This window comes from Lygodium microphyllum, chromosome 18 (genome assembly GCF_053477565.2).
Source record: "Lygodium microphyllum isolate KBCC chromosome 18, Lygodium_microphyllum_v1.1.10, whole genome shotgun sequence".
NCBI lineage: Eukaryota > Viridiplantae > Streptophyta > Polypodiopsida > Schizaeales > Lygodiaceae > Lygodium > Lygodium microphyllum.
The window spans coordinates 105,669,625-105,693,778 of NC_141152.1; positions in this window are offsets into that span (position 1 = coordinate 105,669,625).

Consider the following 24,154-nt stretch of genomic DNA (forward strand, 5'->3'; position numbering starts at 1 on the left):
TCATGAGCCTCACACTGGTAAGAAACCATCTGTCTCACATTTCAAAATTTTTAGATGTGAATGTTATGCGCATATTCCAGATGAGAAGAGAAACAAGGTAAAACAAAAAAGCAAAAAATGTATCTTCTTGGGTTATGCTGATGAGGAGAAGGCTTACAAATTATATGACCAAGAGGTAAAGAATATCATCGCAAGCCGTGATGTGGTGTTCAAGGAGGAGTTTCATATAGTGGAGGAGGAGAAGGCAAGTTCTTCCACTTTATCATCAAGCAAAGAAGTAGTCCACTATGAGCTTGTCCCGAGAGTTGTTCGTATCCTTAAGGAGGAGGAAGCATCATCTTTAGATAATGAGGAAAAAGTTCACCAACCTGACATCATCCCACCGAAAAAGCCATTTCCGTGTTGGGTGAAGCAGCTGTATGACCACAATGATTCTATTCCTGCATTTATTGAGGAGAAGGTAGACAAACCACGGAGGTCTCAAAGAATAGAGGAGCAAAGGAGGGCTTCTGCTCACATAGTCAATATGGCCTTGATGGCTGAGATTATAAGAGAAGCAAAGGAGCCAACTAACTTGGAAGAAGCACTTGTAGATCCAACATGGAAGGCAGCTATGCAAGCCGAGTATGACATCATAATGAAGAATAACACTTGGGAGCTAGTGGATTGGCCAACAAAGTGAAAGGTTATTGGCACCAATTGGATCTCAAAGGTAAAGTACAAGGCTAATGGTACCTTAGAAAAGTACAAAGCTAGACTGGTTGCCCAAGGATTTCCACAGGTTGAAGGGTTTGATTTTCAAGAATCATTTTCCCCAACTACCAAAATGACCACTGTTCACACAATACTTGCAATGGCCGCCCACAAGCAGTGGCCAATTTACCAAATGGATGTTAAATCAGCGTTCTTAAATTGTCACCTCAAGGAGGAGGTGTATGTGGCTCAGCCACCAAGGTTGAAGGCCCCCCATTCCGAGAGCAAAGTGTGTAAGCTGAAGAAGGCATTGTATGGGCTAAAACAAGTTCCCTAGAGCATGGTACCGTCACTTAGATAAGATTTTTTTAAGCTTCAACTTCAAAAGATGTGCCTAGATGCTAACTTGTATGTTTACAGGGATGGTAAAAAGTCTATAATCATTGTCCTATATATGGAAGACCTTCTTATTACAGGTGACTATGAAGATATGATCAACCAAACTTGAAAGGCTTTGAGTTCTGAGTTTGAAATGACATACTTAGGCTTGCTGCACTATTGTTTGGGGATTGAAGTCTGGCAAGAGCCACGAAGGATCTTTATCTCTTAGAAGAAGTATGCATGGGAGATCTTGAAGGCCTTTGGCATGACTGAGTGCAAGGACATAACTACACCTATGGAGATGAATGCAAATTTATCCATTGAAGATACATCAGCACTAATAGACATTAGGAGGTACAGGAGGATGGTTGACAGTCTGATCTACTTGTGTAACACCAGACCAGATATCTATTTTGTTGTTGGTGTTTTGAGCAGGTTCTCAAACAAACCTCATGAGAGTCATTAGAAAGCTGGGATGCGGGTACTTAGAAACTTGAAGAGAACTCTTGACTATGGTATCACATACAGATCCGGATTTTCTCTTGTCGGGAATTGTGACTTAGATTGGGCAGGAGACAGTGATTCTAGGAAGTCTGTTTATGGTTATTGTTTCTCTTTAGGTTCAGGAATTTTCTCTTCGATTAGTAAGAAGTAGCCAACAGTGGCATTGTCTTCTATCGAAGCAGAGTACAAGGTAGCTTGTTTTGTTGCATGTGAAGTAGTATGGTTGAGAAGGATCCTATGGCATATGGGAGTGCAGGATGAAAAACCAATTGTGCTGAGATGTGGCAATCAGAGTTACATCGCCATTGCCAAAAATCCAGTGTTTCATGCGCATACCAAACATATAGAGATCCAATATCACTATGTGCATGATTTGATCAAGGATACTATCCAACAGAGGAGAATGGAGTAGATATCTTCACCAAAGCACTTACAAAGGATCTTCTTCAAGTTCATCTTCAGAGACTTGGCATTGGACCAAGGATATAGTTCACCTGCGGGTGAACATTGAGAGGGGGTGTTAGATATGCTCAATGCCCCACCCTCATAAGAAGCCACAAATGATCCATGGTGCTCAAATTTGTAAGGCCCCCATTATGAGGAGAAGCCATTGTCAAGATTGTGGGAGAGAAGGAAGGAGTCTCACTTGTAGCTTTCTTGCTTGGACAATGGGGGAATACACACAGAGATGGAGGCTGAAAACAGTTTTCCTCTTCTTAGTTGTGTAAGCCAAAAGAACTCTAGTACATAGAAATAGAAGAACCCTATATATGGGTCTCAAACCAAACTCAACTAACTAAGGTGGCATACTAACTGAGCCACAAACTATAGTAGATAAGGATAGCTGTCATCTAGCTATTATTCATGGGCGGTGTACCAACCGCATCTGCAACAACTGACATGTCGGTGACATAAATGCACAACGGTCACCCTGGCATATCACGAGTGGAGCTCGATATCTCAACACTCCCCCTCGAGCTCAATCCCAATTCCTGCACACCAAGCAGGTCTGTGAACTTGCGCAGCTTCTCTGCACCCAATGCCTTCGTAAATATGTCAGCTACCTGATCCTCTGTGCTGACATAAACTAGATCAATAAGACCTAGTAAAACCCTCTCCCGCACATAGTGATAATGCACCTCAATGTGCTTTGTTCTAGCATGATAGACTGGGTTATTTTCCAAGTGTATACTGCTCATGTTGTCACAATAAATGACAACTGGCCCATCTGTAGGCTGATGCATATCATAAAGTAGCTTATGCAACCAAGCTACCTCACATGCAGCCATTGCTACACCCCTGTACTCAGCCTCTGTGCTCGACAAGGCAACTGTAGGCTGTTTCTTGCTACTCCAAGTGACTGCAGCACTCCCAAAAGAGAACACATATCCACTGGTAGATCGTCTATCAGAAATACTACCAGGCCAATCAGCATCAGTGTATCCATGCAACTGTATTTAAACCCCAGTCTCATAAAATAGTCCATACTGCAATGTGAACTTCACATACCTGAGTATGCGTCTAGCCGCATCCAAATGCGGTTTCCTTGGAGCCTGCATAAATTGACTTACCAATCCAACAGCATAGCTCAAATCTGGCCTGGTAATAGTCATATAAATCAAACTTCCTACTATGCGTCTGTACATAGTAGGGTCTTCCAAAAGCTCACCTGCATCTGCGCTCAGCTTCACATTCTGCTCCAAAGGAACTGAAATAGGCTTACAGCTTGTCATCCCATATTTGGACAGCATGTCCAATCCATACTGCCTCTGCAAGAGCTGTATCCCACTTGGTGATCTAATCACTTCAATGCCCAAGAAATAACACAGCTCTCCCAAATCCTTCATCTCAAACTTCTGCTTCAATAGCATTTTCACATGAAGGATATCTTCATCACTGTCACCTGTCATAATCAAATCATCAACATAAATGACAAATAGCATAATACCTTTCTCTGTTTTTCTCACATAAAGTGAGAAATCTGCCTTGGAAATCTGAAAGCCAATAGCGACAAGATACTGTCCTATCTTGTCAGACCATGCTCTAGGTGCTTGCTTCAAGCCATACAATGCTTTCTTCAACCTGCAAACAAACTTAGGATGAACAGCATGCACATAACCTGGTGGCTGCTCCATATATACCTCTTCTTGCAAATCACCATGCAAGAAGGCATTCTTTACATCCATCTGATGTAAAGACCATTCCTTTGATGCAGCCATAGCAATGACTGCTCTTACAGTTGCCATCCTTGCAACCGGAGTGAATGTTTCTTCATAGTCAATGCCATATGTTTGTGCATACCCCTTGACTACTAATCTTGCGTTGTATCTGTTCACAGAACCATCTGCATTGTGCTTCACCTTATAAACCCACTTACAGCCAATTGCATTCTTACCTTTAGGCAAAGGTACCAATTCCCATGTAGCATTTTCTTCCAAGGCATCCATTTCTTCATCCATGGCTTTCTCCCATTTTTCTTTTCCCATCGCTTGCTCAAAAGAAGTGGGTTTTGGTTCCTGTATCACTTTGACCATATATGCATAGTGAATGGCTGTAAATCCATCATATTTCAGCCTATCCACAGGATACCTAACTCTGGTTGACCTGCGCAAAGTAGGTTCACTCCCAGGTGCTCTCAAAACATCCCTGGTCTTCCTTACTCCAGGTGTAACAATAGAAGGAATACCCAACTCATCATCAATGCTCTGTTCTGAGCCACTGGATTCACCATCCACATAAGAGTGACCTGCATTCACATCAAACATGGGCTGATCTATCTTCTCTTTTCCTTTTCGTGACACCTGTATACCACTATTTGCACTGCCTTGAGAAGATTCTCCTGATCTCAATTTGCCTGGCTGTCCATGGCGAAGAATGTGAACCACTGCTAGAGGACGCTCCAGGTCCACTAATATCTTGTGACTGCTGTTGAGAATTTTGTGCAACATTACCATTTTGTGCATCTACATTATCAATCACATTTATTGGTTTATACCAACTACTCATCTCATCAAAAAAAAAATCTATGCTCACTGTAAACTTACAAGTAGAAGGGTTATAGCATCTATACCCTTTTTGCTGCAGAGAATAACCAATAAAGATGCACTTCTCAGCTTTTGGATCCAACTTGGATCTCAACTCATCTAGCACATGAACATAGGCAATACAGCCAAAAATTTTCAAATGAGAAATATCCGGTTTCCTACCAGTATACCTCTCCTCTGGAGTCATGCCATGTATTGCTGCAATGGGAATCCTGTTCATTATGTAGACTGCTGTAGCAACTGCCTCAGCCCAATAAAAATCTGGCAAGTCTTTTTCATTGAGCATGGCACGAGATACCTCTCCAATATGCCTGTTTTTCCTTTCTGCAATTCCATTTTGTTGTGGGGTATGACTGCATGAATATTGCTGCTTTATGCCATGCTCCTGCAGGAACCTTGCAAACTCATTTGAGAGGTACTCTCCCCCTCCATCTGACCTTAGGCATTTTATTTGCAGACCTGTTTCTTTTTCAACCATAGCTTTAAGAGTTTTGAAATGCCCAAAAACTTCACTTTTTTTTTCATAAAATACACCCAAACTTTTCTGCTATAGTCATCAATAAAAGTGACAAAATAATGACAGCCTCCAAGAGATGCAGCTTTAGTAGTCCACACATCAGAGTGGATTAATTCCAATGGCTTCTTACTCTCTTGAACATGTCTAGGAAATGGTTTCCTTGCCTGTTTTCCAAACTGACAGGCTTCACATACCTTATGCATTTCTGCAACCTTGAATTTAGGCAATCCTACAACAATATTTTGGGCCTGCATTGATTTAAGTCGTTGTACATTAACATGACCAATGCGTTTATGCCAGATATCAATATCTGCAACTACACCGGTCCCATATGCAAACATTGCTGCACTCAATTCAGACATGTCTGCATCCAACGTAAACATTCTGCCATTCTTCTTTCCTTTTGCTATCAAGCGACCTTTATTTTTCATATCCTCAACAAAGCATCCATGAGGATTAAATCTGACCTGCAAGCCCTGCTCAACCATTTGACCAACAGAAACCAGATTCTTGGTGATATTCAGGACATGAAATACATCAAACATGTATTTCTTTTTCCCATCCTGCATAGACAAAGAAAATTTTCCAATCTACACAATAGGATGTGCAGTATCATCACCAGTCTCCACAAATCCTGGTTTTTCCATTTTCCTTGCATCCTCCATCCATTCTGCATGACCTGTCATGTGGTTTGATGCACCTGAGTCAACATACCATACATCATTGCTTTCTTCTGCACTTGTCACAGAATTATTCATGTGCTGCACCATAAACAAATGCTCATTTCTGTCATCACCCTGTCTACTAGAAGATGCATAATTCCCTTGTTGCAATTTACCATTCATGATGTCATTCTGCTTTTTATAGCAGTCCTTAGCCATATGACCCATTTTACCACAGTAGTAGCATTCAACATTGCTGTTTGTATTTTGGCCTCTTTGCCATCCACCACGACCTCTTTGGCTCCCCCTACCTCTAGAGTTACCACGTCCTCCTCCATAGGACTGGTTTTCTTGAGTTTGCTGCATGTTTTGATTTCTACCACGGCCTCCAAATCGGCCTTCTCTACCTCTGCCTCTACCTCTTCCAGCATTTGAGTAGAAGACAGCTTCTTTTGAAGTTCCTCTTGAAGAAGATGCACCACCATTTCTCTGCTCCTCAGAAATTAGAAAAGCAATCAACTCCTCAAAATCAGGAAATCTTTCACGAACTGAAATGGATGTCCGAAACTGTGCATAATCTTTTCCTAGACCATTCAAGGTCACAGAAACTAAATCATCATCTTCCACTGGCGACCCAATGGAAGCAAGTGCATCTGTAATCTTCTTCACCTTCATATGGTAGTCATTGATGCTCATACTTTCTCTTTGCACATTGTGCAACTCTTGCTTGAGCTGCATTTTCCTGGCTTGCATATTTGTGCTATACATTTTTGACAAAGTATCCCATGCCTCCTTTGGCGTACTTGCATCCTGAATATGCACAATCATAGAGTCTGAAATACTGATAGACAGCCAGTACATAACTTTCCTGGCTCTCTCATGCCATGCTTTGAATGCCTGCATTTGCTGTTGATTGGGAACATCAGGAAGAACTGGTTCTTCTTCATTTCCTGCAACAAATTCCCAATATCCTTTTCCCATAAGGAAATTCGTCATTCTAAACTTCCATGCCTGGAAGTTGTTCTTGTCAAGCTTTTCAGTAACAATCTGTGAAAGAGAATCAAACGCCATTACAAAACACTGCAAAAAATTCTGTCACTGCAAAAAACACAGCTTCACCCTTACAATGGCAAATCTGCAAAATTGGCGAAAGTGGTATTTGACTACACAGTCACTTCCTAGTGACAATTTTGCATCAACAGGCCACAAGGATGATTGTGTAACTCCCAATGTCTCCATGCACAGGCATATGATGCAATTTCTACAGTAACTTTTCACCGACCTGTAGAACAGTGGTCGCACAGCATAAGACTAGGCCTTTTTTTGAGTGCGTGCAGAAAACTTCCGCCTCCAAAATAGGCCCCGAAATGGCCTCAAATCAAAAAAACAGGGTGCTCTCTTGCTTCACCACGAAGGGCGTCTCAACCTGAGACAATGCACTCTTGGAATTTTCGGTTGTGCTACCTGCAGAGATCTGCTCTCAAAACAGAAAATGAAAGCAACACTGCTCCTCTTACCAGAACACCGCAAGCTTGGCTTTCTTTCTTGAGCTCCTTACCACGAACAAGGCTCTGATACCATGTCAAGATTGTGGGAGAGAAGGAAGGAGTCTCACTTGTAGCTTTCTTGCTTGCACAATGGGGGAATACACACAGAGGTGGAGGCTGAAAACAGTTTTCCTCTTCTTAGTTGTGTAAGCCAAAAGAACTCTAGTACATAGAAATAGAAGAACCCTATATATGGGTCTCAAACCAAACTCAACTAACTAAGGTGGCATACTAACTGAGTCACGAACTAGAGTAGATAAGGATAGCTATCATCTAGCTATTATTCATGGGCGGTATACCAACCGCATCTGCAACTGACACGTCGGTGACATAAATGCACAACGGTCACCCTGGCATATCACGAGTGGAGCTCGATATCTCAACAGCCATATGTGAGGCTAGACATTGGTTGACTCGTGAGTTGTATATCAGATGACGTCTATGTGACCGAATGGCAAAAAGGTGACCGTTGTGGGTCTAATCTTTGGGTTAGACAAAGTAGTTAAGGTAGTAGCAACTCGAGGCACATTGCATCGAGTTGTGGGGTAAGAGAGTTATCACGGGCCCTAACCAGTGGAGGAAATATTTCCCTAGAATATTCCCTAGCCAACTAGTGGAGGTTCACATGGAAGGTCAACAGACACATGGGCACATGGAAGGTCAACAAACATAGGTGCATATTGAAGGTCATCCATCATAACCCCCTTCACAAGCTATAAAATCTCAACCCCTTCACAGCAATCTATTATCCATCTTTCACCCAGTCAAAGTTGCTCAAGCTAGCCTTAAGCTCTTCACCTATCTTCTGTCTAGATCGCCATCTAAGCTTCACAGTGGAAGCGCACGGGTGGACAGAGCCATCTTTGTATCAGTTGTTTGGAGATAAAGAAATTTTTTTGTTCTCCTCTTATCTATTGTGTACTCTCTATCTCTTTCTTAGATTCTGTTCATTGCGCTGCATAAATTTTTACATGTATCAAACACATCATCCTTATGCTTCAATATGTAAAGCTAGGTGTACGTGTTCAAATCATCAATGAAGGATACATAATAACGAGCACCACCAAACAAAACATTACGAGACGGACCCCATACATTTGAATGTATCAACTACAAGGGTTTCAGTTGATTTATTTATGTAGCTGAAGACTGCTAGGTATTCACTTTTGTCGGTTTAATTGTATTATTTTACTAACGATTGTGAATGCTTCAGTTGATGTGTAGAGATAGCAGCAGTGGCGGAGGAAAGCATTGGAGTCTAGCAAAAGGGAAAGAGACAACCAATACAGCTCAAGCAGTGTTGGAGTTATTCATGGCGACCATTGAGGAACTCTGCTCCTCGCGGCGCAAAAAGAATCTACCACTAACTCATGGGTGTTGGATAGTGGGGCCTCCTGAAAGGTCTATATAGTTATATCCAGCCTCTAGAAGAATCCATCACTCTGACGGTTGGAAAATGATGCAAAATTCCCTGCTGGCACAGGTACAATTTCTTTTGTTGCTGCAAATGGTGAAGTCAAAAAGATTTGAAATGTATTGTATGTTCCTGAAATTAGGAGAAATCTATTATGAGTTGTTGTCATAACTGATCTTGGTCATGAAGTGAGGTTCAAGAAGACAGGTGTAGAAATTCTTGACAGTGCTGGCAAAATTGTTGACAAAGGACAAAGAAAGAACAACTTGTATGAGCTAAGTGCTCTTACAGCCACTGCTGGAGTGGGCAAAAGTAAGCTATGGCATGAGAGGTTTGGACACATCACATTTACAGTGTTGGAGGAGGAAAAGGCAAGTTCTTCCTCTTTATCATCAACCAAAGAAGTAGTCCACTACGAGCCTATCCTGAGAGCTATCCCTATCCTTAAGGAGGAGGAAGCATCATCTTCAGATGATGAGGAAAAAGTTTGCCAACCTGACATCACCCCATCGAAAAAGCCATTGCCACATTGGGTGAATTAGCTCTATGATCACAATAAATCCTATGCCCACATCTGTTGAGGAGAAGGCAGATAGACCAAGGAGGTCTTAGAGAATAGAGGAGCAAAGGAGGGCTTCTGCTTACATAATCAATATGACCTTGATGGTTGAGATTATGAGAGAAGTAAAGGAGCCAATAGACTTAGAAGAAGCACTTGCAGATCCAGCATGGAAGGTAGTTATGCAAGCCGAGAATGACAGCATAATGAAGAATGACACTTGGGAGCTAGTGGATCGGCCATTAAAGCGGAAGGTTATTCGCACTAAGTGGCTCTGGAAGGTAAAGTACAAGGCTGATGTTAGCTTAGAAAAGTACAAAGCTAGTTTGGTTGCACAAGGATTTTCATAGGTTGAAGGGTTTGATTTTCAAGAGTCATTTGCCCCAACTGCTAGAATGACCACTATTCGCATAGTACTTGCAGTGGTTGCCCACAACCAGTGGCTAGTTTACCAAATGGATGTTAAATCAGCATTTTTAAATGGTGACCTCAAAGAGGAGATGTACGTGGCTCAGCCACCAGGGTTTGAGGCCCCCCATTCTAAGAACAAAGTGTGTAAGCTAAAGAAGTCATTGTATTGGCTAAAACAAGCCCCTAGAGCATGGTACTAGTGGATAGATAACTTCTTTCTAAGCTTAAACTTCAAAAGATGTGCCTCACATGCTAACTTGTATGTTTACAGGGATGGTGAAAAGTCTGTAGTGATTTTTCTATATGTGGACGACCTTCTTATTACAGGTGACTATGAAAATATGATCAACCAAACTCGAAAGGCTTTGAGTTCTAAGTTTGAAATGGCAGACTTGGGCTTGCTGCACTATTCTTTGGGGATTGAAGTCTGGCAAGAGCTAGGAAAGATCTTCATCTCTCAGAAAAAGTATGCATGGGAGATCTTGAAGGCATTTGGCATGACTGAGTGCAAGGAGATAGCTACACCTATGGAGGTGAATACAAAGTTATCCATTGAGGATACATCAGTAATAGCAGACATTGGGAGGTACAGGAGGATGGTCGACAGTTTGATCTACTTGTGTAATATTAGACTAGATATCAATTTTATTGTCGGTTCTCAGATCTCAAACAAACCTCATGAGTGTCAGGAAGGCTAGGATGCGGGTGCTTGGATGCTTGAAGGAAACTCTTGACTATGGTATCACATACAGTTCCGGAACTTCTCTTGTGGGGAATTCTGACTCGGATTGGGCAGGAGACAGTGATTCCAGGAAGTCAGTTTTTGGTTATTGTTTCTCTTTGGGTTCAGGAATTTTCTCTTGGATTAGTAAGAAGCAGCCAACAGTGGCATTGTCTTCTACTGAAGTAGAGTACAAGGCAGCTTGGTTCGCTGCATGTGAAGCAATATGGTTGAGAAGGATCCTATGGCATATGGGAGTGCAGGATGAAGAACCAACTGTGTTGAGATGTGACATTCAAAGTTGCATCGCCATTGCAAAAAATTGAGTGTTTCATGCACACACCAAACATATAGAGATTCAATATCACTATGTGCGTGATTTGATGGAGGATGGGATAGTAGAACTGGTCTACTATCCAACAGAGGAGAATGGAGTAGATATCTTCACCAAAACACTTACGAAGGATTTGCTTCAAGTTCATCTTTAAAGACTCGGCATTGGGCCAAGGAGATAGTTTACCTATGGGTGGACATTGAGCAAGGGTGTTAGATATGCTTAATGCCCCACCCTCATAAGGTGCCACCAATGATCCATGGTGCTCAAAGTTGTAAGGCCCCCATTATGAGGAGAATACAAATGTGATCTTGGAGACATTGGTTGAGTCCTGACTTGTATATCAAATGAGGTCTATGTGATCGGATGGCAAAAAGGTGACCATTGTGGGTCTAATATTTGGGTTGGACAGAGTAGTTAAGCTGGTAGCAACTCGAGGCATATAGCATCGAGTTGCGAGGTAAGGGAGTTAAAAGGGACCCCTATTTTGGGGTCCAGGGGCCGCATCCCCCTGGCTGGGGGATAAAGGGAATATTCCTTGGCCGACTAGTGGGAGCTCATATGGTAGGTCGGTCATGCCGACCTAACCGCCTTCACGGGCTATAAAAGCTGAACCCCTTCATAGCCATCGATCATCTATCTTTCACCCAGTCAGAGTTGTTCCAGCTAGCCTTAAGCTCTTCACCTATTGTCTGTTTAGATTTCCATCTAAGCTTCACTGTGGAAGTGCACACGTGGAGAGAATAATCTCTGTATCAGTTGTTTGGAGCTAAAGAAATTTTCTGATTCTCCTCTTATCTGTTGTGTACTCTCTATCTCTATCTCTTTCTCAGATTCTATTCGCTGCACCATGTGGTTTTTACAAAGCATCTACCACTTAAGTGGTATGACCCAAACATCAGTTTCTAGAGGAGAGATGGGCTCTCTTAATTTATAGTAGTGCAAACCATTTTAAATTTGAAGGGACCTCGAGCCGAAAAAACTCAATATGATTCAATTGCTTTGTATCACATGTAGATCTTGCACAACACAAAATTTCCCATAAGACATTTGAAAAGGGTACTGGAAACTCAAAAAACATATGAAGTAATATTCATGAAAGATTGGATGGACAACACTAGTCTTAAAGAAAGATTTAATCTAAAAGACCATGATATTAAGTTCCTAAAAGAAAGGATGGAAAGTGGAATCAACATATGAAACTAGCAATAAATCTCTAACTAAGATTTAGCCTCAGAGGCTTTTGTTGGTATCCAAACAAACCACTACTGCCCACCCAACCTAGACTTGCCCAATGGTATACTCTCCCAGAAGTTCAATAAAAGATGGCACCTTGATTGTCTGGTAAACAATGGGACTATAGATTCAAAAACTTATGGCTTAAATCTAATCAAGGAAAAACTCGTTGTGTAGACTGGTTAATAATCCATAAAGTGTTATGGATCAACGACAGAGCATATTAATTGGGTTTTGGGAATGGATTGTGTTCTAGATGTGGATGAGATACTAAAAATATTCACGATCTTTTTATTGACTACATGCTAATAACAGGATATTGGAATTTTTAGCACATAACATTTCATAAAGTTCACACCATTAGATTTAATTGGAAAGAAGTACTCCTGGAAAAAATCCATTGGATACCATTAGTAATTTGGAACTAGTTAAGAGGATATATCTATGAAGCGTTTGAAATGCTAGGAATAAGAGACAATTTGAGAATATATAAGAAGAACCTCTAAATTCTTTTGAGTTTGAATTGTGGATGCAAATTAAGCAAGAGAAAGACTCCCTACTATAGCAACATGAAAATTGACTTAAGGAGGGCAACCTAAAATGAAAAGAAAAAAGTGATTTAGCTCAAGAAGAGATTAATAAAGCCATGATTCCTAATGGAAGAGCTCAAAGTGAAGGTGGCAGTGGATCCCACACTTCCACCATGTCCTAGATCGTTCAAAGAATGAAAGAAAATGCTTATCACTTGGGTTGTTTTGTGAACATAGCTTACCTACCAACAGACTCATTTTGTAACTAGATAGCACAAGCATGTCCTCAACAATGTCCTCTTAGATCTCCCCAACACTAAATTGTATGTATTGGGAGACCTTGTAAATTCTAAGCTTCAACCTTGTACCTCATACTTTTTTTTGTTATTCTTATCAATATATCTTAACATTTCTACAGCTGAACTAACTTTCCATATGGATCTAACCCCATGAAAAAGGAGAATTATTCCTCTTTGATAATTCCTTGAGCTCTCCACGTAGTGCTTTGTGAGTCATCTTCCTTTCCTCCTCTAGGTCTACTATGATGGCATCTGCCATTCTACCATAGTGTTCATACCGAGAGTGAGAATCATAGCTATTCACCAAACTGTTGGATTTCTTCTGGGAAAACTCCCAAGTCATGTTCCTCATTATGCCTACAGTCTAAGCTCTCTTCTGACATGGTTGCATTCTCGTGCTCCACAAAGTTGTCCATAAGTTTAAGCAGGTCTAGTATATCCACATCTCTGTCACTATGCTAGGCTTCAATTGCCTGTGTATGTCTTGGGATCTTCTCCTATTGGTGGGTTCCTTCAAGCTCCTTTATTTGAGTGAGTTTATTACTTATTGCACAAAATCCTCAAATTATCTCCACTTAGCATATGCATGTGTATGTTCTTTTCCATGCACTTATGCTCAATCAGGCTTTTGGCTGTTCTTAGGTGTACTTCAAGTGCCACTATTCACAGAACAAGTGTCTAAGCAGCTTGCACACTCTCATCTCATCTTAGGCCTAATAGGCTTGCCCGATCAACTCTGGCTACCTTTATAGGTTTTAGGGTTCTTTATTGCATCGACTTACTCGTTTTGGATTTGTTTCGGGGTCTACGACTCCATTGGTTGTGCTGTTAAGGTGCTAACTCTCTGAACAGCCTTTACAAGCTACTAAGCAGTTGTGTCTCGTGAATTCGCCTATTCCTTGTGCGAGAATTGAATTCTAGGCGTCGGGATGGCTCACCAAGGTTTGTGTGATTGAGATCTAGTTGGTCTGGTGCAATTTCTCCAATAAATTTGCAAAAATCTGACTCAGCCCAACTCTTCCGAATTGCAGGGGCCAAGTGGTATACTCGAACGGCCAAATAAGAATAGTGGCCGAACTTGTGACTCGAACGGCCGCACGTATGTGGCCAAGGGCCAAGTCACATTAGTGGGCCAAGTTGATCATTCAGACAGGCCGAGTGGATTGGCCGAGTGAGTTGGGCTGAATCAAGTTAGTAGAGGGCCGAATAGTACGTTCAGACGGGCTGAGGCACAAGGACCGAGGGTCGAATATTAGTTTGGTCCAAATGGTTGACTCAGACAACCCAAGCAATGAGTTTGCGAGTCAAGTCGGCCAAATGGTCAAGTGGTCCAAGCCAGGTGGGCCGAGGGCCAATTCTAAGACTCGGACCAAGACCAAGCCACTCAGATGGGCTGAGTTGCACATGACAATGGCAGTGCTAAGGATGATTTCATTAAATCTAGCGATCCAAGCACTCTCTAGGCACACACACTTCCAGATCACAACAATAATATAGAAGGAAGGGTCGAGGATGATTTTCCTTAAATCAAATAGCCGAGTGATAGACCCTTCTGTATGTAAAAAATGTATTCAAATGGTGTTTTAAAAACCCCTTATTTTGAACTCACATTATATATACATATATTCATGAGTGACCCCCCCGAGGATATACTTGACACATGCGAAGAACTCCCCGATGGCAAGATCGAATCAAATCACCAATGGAATCTCTCTCTCTCTCTCTCTCTCTCTCTCTCTCTCTCTCTCTCTCTCAATGCTTGGGTGAAAAATTAGCTCTTCTATGGTCTCCTGGCCCTTAAACCCCTTCCTGGCCGAGGTCTTTCTATCCCCAATCAGTCACTTAAGCACACGAATCATCTCAACCACTCTTTTTTCCCATTTACCACAAATTGTGCCGTGTTTTGCGTTGTTTTATAGCAGTAAACCCTATACTTTTCCAATCTCATTTCTTAATCCTAACCTACAATAAATGCAAGTGTCTATCTACAGAAAACAAAGTTTACTTATCAATGCAAGTGTCTTTCTAAGGAATGAATGAGTCAGCTCTATTGGGAAAGTCATTGTGGGAGTTCATGCTCGACCGCTAAGACCTATAGACTACTTATTACTTCAAGTGTTTCAAGCCAAGTGCAATGGCTACCTCTCACATAGCCGTATATGCTCTTACACCTACTAGCGTAGTGACTTTACCTCCATGCTCAATCAAGTTGCCTCCTTCCTCAAGTACTCCCATAGCTCCACGATCCAAGGCGCAAGCTCAAGCAAGCTTAATCACGCTCCATTGTAATGCATAAGACAAGAGAAGAGAAAAGAAGAAGAAGAGAGAGAAGATGGAGAGCTTCTCCACCACGGTCCCTCACCCTCACATACTCACTCCCTCACTCTCTTACACTCCTCTCAAGCACAAGCTCAAGCAAGCACGAAGAAGAAGAAGAAAAGAAGAGGAGAGCTAGTTTATCCACACACAAGAATGAGCTTCTCTATTTACTTTTTGGCTTTTTATACATGCCCTAATCCTTTTTAGGCACCCACTCCTTTTTTTACATGACCGGCCATTTTAGCCTAGGTCCTCTTTTCCTATTCCCTTCTATTTACATTGTGGCTTCACCCATATCTGTCTACTCTTTACAAATTGCACAAGAGGGATGTTGGCACTCTTTTACAAAGATTTAGGAGCACCTTTACATTTTAAAATGCACCTCTTTCATTTTTTCACTCGCCTTGGATTTTTAAGGTGTCTTTGCACTTTTGGTCCTTTTCCTCTTATTTCTGTTGTGGAGCCGCATTTTTCCACTTTGCCCTATATCTTAAAATTTTATTTTGCCTCCTCCGTTCTATTTTTTTCCTTTCTTGAACTAGGGTTAACATTACCCCCTCCTAATCAAGTGCCAGTCCCATGGCACTTGTGGGCTTTGTTGATGAGGACTTGAGTGGTTGAAGGGTTATCATGGAGGTTGATGATGGGGCCTTGCAAGGATTGGACATAGAGTAGAAGCATATTAAAGTGGCTAAGGTTGTGGATGCCAAGATTGAATCGAATGCATGACAAGGCCTCCGAGGTCTATGGGTTGTCATGGTTGGTCGAACTCACCTAAAAAGGAAAAGAAGGTACATTGCCTATGATTCGTGTGAAGGGGAGGTGTGGTGAGTGTAGCTTAGGGAGACAGGTCTAGCCATTGGCGAATGTGACCTCCCTAGGTATGTCGTGCCCTTCATGATCTCTAAGTGAGTAGTGGGAGAATAAAAGAGATAGGGGGTTAGGCACGGAGTCTGCCGACTGAGGCTACCGAACACACCTAACTTCAAAGCCCCTAAGTGCAATGGTTGTGACACTCTTAATGTTATAGAGGACTTTATTGATTTTTTCCCTTTCTCTTCAATTTGAATTTTCTTTTTCTTTTCTTTTCTTTTATTTATTTTTCTTTGTTTTCTTGTTTCCTTCTTCTTTTCTCTTTTTCTTTTTAGTACAAGTAGGAGGAGACAAGCTAGATGCCATCCTCGTGCTCTTTACGAGCTTCACGAGGGGGCCTAAGGAATTTGCTAAGGAATGCGGGGCTTAGCGTGTAGCCTTTCTAATTAATCCTTACTTTGAGTGGGTTAGTAGAGAGGAAATGATGGTTACATTTCAAGAACCTACTATCAGTCATATCTTCTAAGAGGATCATGCAAAACAATAGAGAGCAGCCCTTAGCATGAGACACATCATTGCACAATTGTCTATCCCTACATTGATGTCAGAATAGAGTAGTGGCAAGCTCTCTTCTTATGATACTATCTTCTATTTTATTAGGAGTCATAAGAGATGGAGGTAATTACAGGTGGTAAGGAAGGCCGCATTTGGGCATGCCATGAACTCATCTAGGAAGTGAGTAATGGAAGGCTAGAGGTCTTCAGCTCCAAAAATGAGGCACTCTTCAGGGCTGGAGGTGTTGACATTATATATCAAGGGGAAGATGTACCTACTATGCTTCCCTTGGTCCAAATCCATAATGCGGCGCCTCGGGTAAGCCATGTAGGTGGGGTCATTCCTTTTGTATAGGAGAGTATCACAAAAGGCCATCCATGCTGAAAATTATTATCCCAGATCTTCCAATGCCATTTAGGTTGGGATTGGTAGACTTTGACTTTCCTTGGCTCCTCCATCACCTTATCCTCCCAATATTGAGTAGGTTTTCTTCTCCATAATGTGGGATTTTTGACTTTCTCATCTTGCCACCGTTTTCCTAGCCCCTTGGAGATTTGTATGGTCCCTTCAATCACTTGTGGAGGTAGCACCTTATTCAGAGCATCGGGACAGAAGAATTCAAACTCGAATGGCATGCATCTGTTCTCTCACTACTCCTAGTGATTCAACTCACGTGCCTAGTTGATTTGTAGTTGTGCTTTAATTTGTAGCATTTAGACATTGGGTGTTGCATGTGGCTTGGCACTAAATTTTCTCCTTGTGAGATTAGCCAATTCCCTGTGTTTCTTTTTTCCTCATTATTCTTTCCAAGGTGATCGAGTCTTCCTCTTGGCCTTTTTCTTCTTTTGATGGAGGTAGGGGTGGGCTCTGTTCAACAAATTGATTTTTGGGGCCATCCCAACAGCTCCAAATTTGGACCTTCCTCCATTGATGGTCTTGCTGGGATGGTTGTGGTTGATTGTTTTTTCTATCCTTGGTCACTAATTTTGAGCTACTCTAAGTCTTCTTTGTAATGAATGAAGCTGAGAGGAGAGAGAAGGAGATAAAGAGAGAGAAAAAGAGCAAGGAAAAGAGAAAGGAAGACTACAAAGATGGGAGAAAGAAGGAGGAAGCCATGGAAGCTGAAGATGAAGGTGAAGAGTATGTTCTTGATAATAACTAGTTGCCTTAATTTGAGACTCTTACACCTAATATACCCCAGTCAATGTGATTGGGTGTCTAACCCTTGGTTTCTATGTTTCCCGCTCGTTACAATCCATCACTACCTTGAAGGTTTTTGCCCTAAAAGATGAACAGAAGTGGAGGGGAGTGATGAGTGGGATTAGGAAGTCGGGAGCATAGTACTACTCTGAGCCACATTACAATGAAGATGGGTGGGTAAAGACTAGGGACAACATGTTGTCCATGACAGGCTTGCTCCAAAAAAAATTGTGATAACTTTTGATAGGTTTCTCCAAATGGGGTGTGCCACATGTCGAAACAACCAAGCTTATTACGAGTACTTTCAGCTCAATTATGATGCATATTCCTAAGATTTGGGCAAGTACAAAAGTATTCTAAAATAGTGTGCACTATGCAGGCAAGCAGGGGGTGGTCAAATGGGTGCATAATTGGCTAGTCTTCAATCCATTGGGCCTCTTGGAGGTGAGTAAATTCATTGATAATGGTGGCTAGGTGTGAGGGGTACTTGTTCTAGGGGTAGGCCTTGCAATTTAATGAGGTAATCCTTGAAGGGTGGAGATCTTAAGTGCTTATCTCATTGTCCAATGATTGCCTCAGGGATATATTGAGTGATACCTTCTTCATCTATGGGGGGAGTTCTTCCACAGAGTCCATTGAGGTGCCCATGAAGGGTTTTAGCTAGCTGACATGAAACACATTGTGGATTTTTGTGGTAGGGGGATGCTTTAATTGGTAGACCAAGTTCCCAAGTCTCTTCAAGATCTAGTAGGGGCCATAGAAGCGGTGGGCCAGCTTCTTACTGCTATGCTGCCCTCTTTTAGAGTGGAGTAGTGGGACTTAGGTACTTTTTAGAGGACTAGTTTCCCTTCCTAAAATTCCAAATGCCTTCTTTTCTCATTAGCATAGAGTTTCATGTGATTTTGTGCCTTTTTAAGATTCACTTTGCATTACTGAAGTAAGGCCTACATATAATCCAACTTAGCCTAAATCTCAAGGTTATTCTTTGTCAAGAATCCTAATGTGGGGTTGATCATGGTGTATACAAAATGATTGACACATAATTATGGTGGATTGTAATAGAAAAGGAACTCCATGACTATAGACAAAAGGCACACAATATGCACACTTAATAAATGTTTTTTTTTTTTCCAAAGCATTAACTGGTTACATATATAAAGGAGGAGATGCTCCATTAATGATCTCTCTACTTTCCATGTGTGTCCCCATGTGACACTATACAACCCACACTTTACATGTGTGCCCTACATGGCATACTTTTAGTCCACATCTTTCATCCATATTCATGCACCATACAATCTTAAGCACATAGGAGTGCTTTCACATATACACACTTGCAAACACCAAAGCTTACATTCTCAACACCCCCTCTTAAGTGAGGTGTTTACTTTACCTTATCAACAGTCCCCTCAATGCTATATTGGAGTGTTTACATGACTAGACACATCTAGTCCACCATATGCATCTTTTATGTGTGTGAACAATGTTCGTTTGAGCACCACTTACTCAGGTGAATCTACCCTATCCTTTTTGAACAATCCTAGATGTTCGGGAAAGGTATGACGAACCTCAAGGTGCAACAATAATGTGCACACACCATGCACTCACAAATTCTTTTTGAGATCTCAATCTCGGGCAGAGGACCCTACACAAGACAATTCTTGTCCAACCCTATCTTCATTCACCTTTGTCGAGAAAACATGCATATACATACATTCATTTTGACCCTCTAGGTGGGATCAAGCAAATTTCCCTCATTCCATGGATGAAATTTAATTTTTCATTTTCAACTCTAAAGTTCAGCTATCCTTATTCACAATATAATTGTGAATTTCTTTTTCACATCGTTTCAGAAAAACATATTTCGAATGCATAACTTTACTTTTGCTTTGGTGTATGAATGGGGCTTTAAACATGACAAAAACCCAAAAAAGATAAGCTTGCCAAATGGCAACTCCTTCATCTCATCGCCATTATCAACTTCTTGTTCGTCCTTCTACCACACACATCGACTCCTCTTCAACTTCTTCTTCCTACTTAACTTTGCATAGCTACAATATTCTCTACTCATTCAAGTTAGTGGAATGGCCTCTTGTCCTTTCTTCTCCTTTTGGAAGCCTCAACATCTACAAAAATTTTCTTGCCATCTTCCTTTGTCTCAACTTCTTTCGGTGCACCATCTTTCTCTCCTTAGCAAGCACCTTCTCTCTCACAAAGTGGTATTGTACCTCAATGTGTTTTGTCCTAGCATGGAACATTGGATTCCTAGCTAACTGTATGCTACTCATGTTTTCATAATGAATGACAACTAGACCATCTCCATGCACATCCAAATTACCTAATAACTTTTGCAGTCATACCACCTCACATGGTGCCATAGCATACCTCTATACTCAGCCTCCGTACTCGATAAAGCAATGATAACGCAATTGTAGGTTGCTTTTTGCTCCTCCATGTAACTGCTGCACTACCAAGAGAAAACATGAATCCACTAGTAGATCTTCTGTCTGACATGCTACCAGCCCAATCTGCATTTGTGTATCCAAAAACATGTACATCCTTACTTAGTCCATAATGTAGAGTGGACTTAACATATCTCAATATACATCTAACTACATCCGAATGAGGCTTTCTAGGCATCTACATAAATTGACTGACAAGGTCAACAACATATTTCAAGTCTGGCCTTGTGATAGTCATGTAAATCAAACTCCCTACCGTTCTCCTGAACATAGTAGGGTCTTCTATCTCATCCCCAACATCGGCACTCAACTTGACATTTTTCTCCAATGGTACTAAAAGAGGATTATATGCTGTCATACCATACTTTGATAACATATCCAAGCCATACTACCTTTGTGATAGCCATATACCATTATTACATTTGATCACCTCAATACCAAGAAAGTATCTCAGCTCACCCAGATCCTTCATCTCAAACTTCTTCTTCAAGAAGTCATTAACTTCAGCAATCCCATTGTCACTGTCACATGTAATAATTGTTGAGATATCGAGCTCCACTCGTGATATGCCAGGGTGACCGTTGTGCATTTATGTCACCGACTTGTCAGTTTTGCAGATGCGATTGGTACACCGCCCATGAATAATAGCTAGATGATAGCTATCCTTATCTATTCTAGTTCGTGGCTCAGTTAGTATGCCACCTTAGTTAGTTGAGTTTGGTTTGAGACCCATATATAGGGTTCTTCTATTTCTATATACTTGAGTTCTTTTTGGCTTACACAACTAAGAAGAGGAAAACTGTTTTCAGCCTCCACCTTTGTGTGTATTCCCCCATTGTGCAAGCAAAAAAGCTACAAGTGAGACTCCTTCCTTCTCTCCCACAATCTTGACATGGTATCAGAGCCTTGTTCGTGGTAAGGAGCTCAAGAAAGCAAGCCAAGCTCGCGGTGTTCTAGTAAGAGGAGCAGTGTTGCTTTCATTTTCTGTTTTGGGAGTAGATCTCTGCAGGTAGCACAGCCGGAAATTGCAAGAGTGCATTCTCTCATGTTGAGACGCCCTTCGTGGTGAAGCAAGAGGGCAGTATATGCTGCGGGAATGGGCTTTAGCCCCCGGAGACCCTGTTTTTTTTATTTGAGGCCATTTCGGGGCCTGTTTTGGAGGCGGAAGTTTTCTGCATGCACTCAGGAAAAAGCCCTGTTTTATGTTGTGCGACCACTGTTCTACAGGTCGGTGAAAAGTTACCACAGAACTTGCATCGTATGCTTATGTGCAGAGACATTCGGAGTTACAAAATCATCCTTGGTTCTTGTATATGCAAAATCGTTATTAGGAAGTGACTGTGTGGTCAAATACCACTTTCGCTAGTTTTGCAGATTTGCCCTTGTGAGGGTGAAGCTGTGTTTTTTGCAATGACAGAATTTTTTGCAGTGTTCTGTAATGGCATCTGATTCTCTTTCACAGATTGTAACTGAAAAGCTTGACAAGAACAACTTCCAAGCATGGAAGTTTAGAATGACGAATTTCCTTATGGGAAAAGGATATTGGGAATTTGTTGCAGGAAATGAAGAAGAACCAGTTCTTCCTGATGTTCCTAATCAACAGCAAATGCAGGCATTTAAAGCATGGCATGAGAGAGCCATGAAAGTTATGTATTGGCTGTCTATCAGTATTTCAGACTCTATGATTGTGCATATTCAGGATGCAAGTATGCCAAAGGAGGCATGGGATACTTTGTCAAAAATGTATAGCACAAATACGCAAGCTAGGAAAATGTAGCTCAAGCAAGAGTTGCATAATGTGCAAAGAGAAAATATGAGCATCAATGACTACCACATGAAGGTGAAGAAGATTGCAGATGCACTTGCTTCCATTGGGTCACCAGTGGAAGATGATGATTTAGTTTCTGTGACCTTGAATGGTCTAGGAAAGGATTATGCACAGTTTCGGACATCCATTTCAGTTCGTGAAAGATTTCCTGATTTTGAGGAGTTGATTGCTCTTCTAATTTCTGAGGAGCAGAGAAATGGTGGTGCATCTTCTTCAGAAGGAACTTCAAAGGAAGCTGTCTTCTACTCAAATGCTGGAAGAAGTAGAGGCAGAGGTAGAGGAGGCCGATCTGGAGGCCGTGGTAGAAATCAGAATATGCAGCAAACTCAAGAAAACCAGTCCTATGGAGGAGGATGTGGTAACTCTAGAGCCAGGGGGAGCCAAAGAGGTCATGGTGGATGGCAAAGAGGCCAAAATGTAAACAGTAATGTTGAATGCCACTACTGTGGTAAAATGGGTCATATGGCTAAAGACTGCTATAAAAAGCAGAATGACATCATGAATGGAAAATTGCAATAAGGGAATTGTGCATCTTCTAGTAGACAGGGTGATGACAGAAATGAGCATTTGTTTATGGTGCAGCACATGAACAATTCTGTGACAAGTGCAGAAGAAAGCAATGATGTATGGTATGTTCACTCAGGTGCATCAAACCACATGACAGGTCATGCAGAATGGATGGAGGATGCAAGGAAAATGAAAAAACCAGGATTTGTGGAGACTGGTGATGATACTGCACATCCTATTATGCAGATTGGAAAAATTCCTTTGTCTATGCAGGATGGGAAAAAGAAATACCTGTCCGATGTATTTCATGTCCCAAATATCACCAAGAATCTGGTTTCTGTTGGTCAAATGGTTGAGCAGGGCTTGCAGGTCAGATTTAATCCTCATGGATGCTTTGTTGAGGATATGAAAAATAAAGGTCGCTTGATAGCAAAAGGAAAGAAGAAGGGCAAAATGTTTACGTTGGATGCAGACATGCCTAAATTGAGTGCAGCAATGTTTGCACATGGGACCAGTATAAGCATATATTGATATCTGGCATAAACGCATTGGTCATGTTAATGTACAACGACTTAAATCAATGCAGGCCCAAAATATTGTTGCAGGATGGCCTAAATTCAAGGTTGCAGAAATGCATAAGGTATGTGAAGCCTGTCAATTTGGAAAACAGGCAAGGAAACCATTTCCTAGACATGTTCAAGAGAGTAAGAAGCCATTGGAATTAATCCACTATGATATGTGGACTACTAAAGCTGCATCTCTTGGAGGCTGTCATTATTTTGTCACTTTTATTGATGACTATAGCAGAAAAGTTTGGGTGTATTTTATGAAAAAGAAAAGTGAAGTTTTTGGGCATTTCAAAACTCTTAAAGCTATAGTTGAAAAAGAAACAGGCCTGCAAATAAAATGCCTAATGTCAGATGGAGGGGGAGAGTACCTCTCAAATAAGTTTGCAAGGTTCCTGCAGGAGCATGGCATAAAGCAGCAATATTCATGCAGTCATACTTCACAACAAAATGGAGTTGCAGAAAGGAAAAATAGGCATATTGGAGAGGTATCTCGTGCCATACTCAATGAAAAAGACTTGCCAGATTTTTACTGGGCTGAAGCAGTTGCTACAGCAGTCTACATAATGAACAGGACTCCCACTGCAGCAATACATGGGATGACTCCAGAGGAGAGGTATACTGGTAGGAAACCGGATATTTCTCATTTGAAGATTTTTGGTTGCATTGCCTATGTTCATGTGCCAGATGAGTTGAGATCCAAGTTGGATCCAAAAGCTGAGAAGTGCATCTTTATTGGTTACTCTCTACAGCAAAAAGGGTATAGATGCTATAACCCTCTACTCGTAAGTTTACAGTGAGCAGAGATGCTGTTTTTGATGAGATGAGTAGCTGGTATAAACCAGTAAGTGTGATTGATAATGTAGATGCACAAAATGGTAATGCTGCACAGAATTCACAGCAGCAGTCACAAGATATTAGTGGACCTAGAGCGTCCTCTAGCAGTGGTTTACATTCTTCGCCATGGACATGCAGATTGAGATCAGGAGAATCTTCTCAAAGCAATGCAGATAGTGGTATTCAGGTATCACGAAAAGGAAAAGAGAAGGTAG